Consider the following 3,954-nt stretch of genomic DNA (forward strand, 5'->3'; position numbering starts at 1 on the left):
TTTTTTTTATTTTTTTTATTTTTTTTATTTTTTTATTTTTTTATTTTTTTATTTTTTTTATTTTTTTATTTTTTTTTATATCTGTGAGTGTCCAAATAAACACATATCATACTTTTCTTAGTCAGTATGTCCGTTCTACTTTTTCTTTGAAAGTACTGGGCTAATCTGACTAAAATTATGTATAGATCTTTAGGATAAGGTGCAGTGTACTAAGTATTATGGTATCCATTCACTGCAGAATTGATAGATTAGTATTTAATGCAAAAGTGAGCACAAATTTAACCATATCTAACCCTGAATTTGGCATAAAGCAACTTGTCTAGGTCAACAGGCTATAACTTTTCCTGTTTTTAATAGATAAAAGTCTAGTGGTTTATAATTAGGTCTATGACGAGAATATTCTTTATATTTTGATTCTTGAGTAAATATTCATGTTTTTAGATAGTGATGTGGTTTTCGGTTGTTTAACTGTGTCGGATACATACTCGAGAGTCAAAACAATGAAAAGACTATTACTCTTGTCATAACCCTATTTATAATTATGGGATCTTCTATTCCATATTCAAATGATTTGTATGCCTAGCTTGGATCAGCACCGGCTGTCATCTAGGGTTTTGTGTAACTTCCGTTCTTGAAGGGGTCATTAAATTTAAGTTTACCCTGTTTATTTACATGACTTTCAGAACATGACATTTTCTTTGGAATTATACAATTTGATTACTATTACCAACATAAAGGAAATACAGTTGATAAATTAGTCGACCTCAGCCGTTGATTCTATTGAAAGGATACCTATCTCCAAGAAGCTTATATATCTCTAACCAGAAGAATTAAAACGAAATGTCTGTACTTAAGTTTTTGATCTTTGTTGTCGTCAATCAGTGAAAATTTACTATCACCAACGTTAAGTGTTTTAAAAGGAAAAACAGCCAGGAAATTCTTTAAAAACAATTTTGCTATATATACTTTTGGGATTTATTACTATACACATAGATTTAGAAAAGTTGTCAAAAAAACAAATGTATAACAAATAAGTATCATCAAAGGCAAGATAAGTTATTCTTCTACCTACCTGCAAAAGTTTTTAGTGGTTTTACTCATTTTAAAATGTGTAATCGGTTCGAAACTCAGTTTTTATCAGTATATTTGAAAAAGCAAAATGGCGGTGTGATTGCTGTTGAATACGGTAAGTTTGAGAAAATGAGTTCAAACTAAATAATCACAAAATACTGTTAGAAACTCACCAAATATATGTCCGCCTATGTCATGGTAACATATATTGAGTGAGTTTCCAACAGTATTTTGTATAATTATTTAGTTTGAACTCATTTACTCTATTCAACAGCGAGCACACCACCATTTTTCTTTTTAAAATATATCGATAAACATTGTATGATTTTCAAACTGATTACACGTTTTAAAGTGAGCAAAACCATTAAAAAATTTTCAGGTAGGTAGAAGAGTAACTTATCTTGCCTTTGATAATTATTTGTTATATATATATATATATATATTTTTTTTTTTTAATTTTTTTTTTTTTAACCACTTTTTCGAATCTGTGTATAGTGATAAAAACCCACTTTTTTATATTCAAAAAATTTTTTTAAAATTAGTGCGAGGTTTGTTCCGAAAGTAATGAATCTTATTTTTTAACAACAAAAAAAAGGTTGAAGAACTACAAAGACGGGAGTGGTACTATTAAAACGAGCAGCCGTTTGTGTTCCAGAATTTATTTTTCTACAAAGTTACTATCATTCTCAATGCACTTCTGCCAGCAATGAGATCGTGGCTACGCACGGGTTTCCAGAGATTGCTTTATCACTTGCATTTTTATCGCCACTGAAATCGTTGAACTCGTCTCCTAACTGTGCTAACATCAACTAACTGCGTCAGCTTCTTTGTAAGCGTTCAACAGGCACCGGTGAATGTTGATCAATTCAATTTTTTCTGCGTTGAGGAAATCAGTGCCGCATATCTTTGACAGGCGTTGCTTTCTTAGTCTCACGCCATCAATATCTGCAACAGAGAGCTGGAACTTTCAGGTGATGAATGCATAAGTTTAGTCATCATAACAATGTAATTTGCAATCCACTCTGATCTCTTCGGACAGAATAAAAAAAAAAATAGGAGGCATTACTTTTGAAATGCTGCCCGTATTTAATATTTAAAAGAAGTTTTTAGCCAGTAAAGAATGATTAATATTTGTGGTCGCTATCTTGGTACTTGTTTATTATAAAAAATTAAAAATGCATTTCAAGTAAAAATGCTATTACCTAATTGTGTGTCATGTCAAATTTAGGGAAAATTATAAAAATGGAGTAGATCTGTTAGAACTTTTTATTTTTGTAAATAAATAAATAAAAAAATAAATAAATAAATAAAAAATAAATATATAAAAAAAAATAAATTAAAATAAATAAATAAATAAATAAATAAATATATAAAAAAAAAATAAAAATAAAAATTTGGGTTTCATTCAGCTAACGTACTTCCTAACTTCCGGTATGGTTGCTACCGGAAACAGTGACAAAGCAAATCAGTTCCTTCACTTTTATTGTTCTTCTGTATTTTTATTGTGAAACGATTTCTTGAAATAAAATATAAAAAAGGACATTATTGAAAAATATACATTAAAAGTTAATAAAAATATAAAAAAGATAGAAATAATACAATTAGTCTTTATTTGCACTTTTAATAAAATTAAAAAAAAAAATTTATTTGAAATTTTATAATACATGTTTATGAAAGTATAAAAATAAAATTACTGAAATTAAAATAGCAGATAATTTATAGGCGTCAGAGAAAACAAAAATAAAGGAACTGATTTGCTTTGTCACCACTTCCGGTAGTGCTAGGCCAGAAATTAGGAAGTAAATTAGCTGACTCTAATCGATTGCTATTGTAAATTCTTTGTCATTTTATAATTTTAAATTGTGAAAACAAAGGGAGATAATTAAGTCAAAATTTTGGAAGAGTTGTTTTTCTTGATTAAATAATTTTATTTTATTTATTTTTTATTTTTTACCAATTTCGACATATGTAATTACATAATAGTGTTTTTATTTAAAATGCTTAAAAAAATTTTTTTTTTTCAATTTCATCCTTTACTCCCTTCCGTTCCGGTTATGCATTTCCTGTCGAGCATAAAAAAATAGTTGTGAATTATTTTAGTATTTCACTAATCATGGTGAAATGTGTTGCCTTAGAATTTTTTTTTTTTTTGACTTCGTTATTAGAGCAAAATTCGAAATATTTAAATTCAAGTAAAGTATCTACTTATGTCGCAGTAATGAAAATATCCAAAAATTATGAAAAACGATACAGTAGAAAATTTATTAATCAGGTTTTTCAAAGAATTAGCGAAAATTGAGTTTTGCTAAATCGTTCAAAGAGTTTCAAAGTTTTCAGAAAATATTTACCTTTTTATATTTTGATGATTTGAACTCTCTGGTTTGTTTTAGCGAAACTCGGTTTTCACTAATTGTCTTTGAAAACTATTTTCATGAATAATTTTCCTGCCTTATAATTTATTGTAATTAATTTTTTGATATGTTCATTACTGTGACACAACAATTAAGTATATGCCATCGGTTTTAATCACTATTTCGATTTACACTCTCATAACTTAGAAGCACTTATTTCTTATTTTATGCAAATAGATCACAAATGAAAAAGTACACAAAAATAGTTTTTGACTAATTTCCTAACTGTATTTCCTTTTGAAATTTGTCGCCAATAGTTATGATTTCCTAGCAGTCATTATCAGTAAAGAATATTTTCAAATCATTGGGGATGCATCTGTCGTGAATTATGGTAGGTATTTTAGAGATGACGCTTGATTGTTTGTTTTATTTGGATTCTTCTGACTACTGTTCTCATCCTAAACATAGTTTTCACAACATTTCAATGTAACTTCCGACCTTCCTCTGGCCCTGTCGGTGGGGCATTAGAATA

This window comes from Euprymna scolopes, chromosome 42, assembly GCF_053919585.1.
Source record: "Euprymna scolopes isolate OS-2025 chromosome 42, ASM5391958v1, whole genome shotgun sequence".
Taxonomy (NCBI): domain Eukaryota; kingdom Metazoa; phylum Mollusca; class Cephalopoda; order Sepiida; family Sepiolidae; genus Euprymna; species Euprymna scolopes.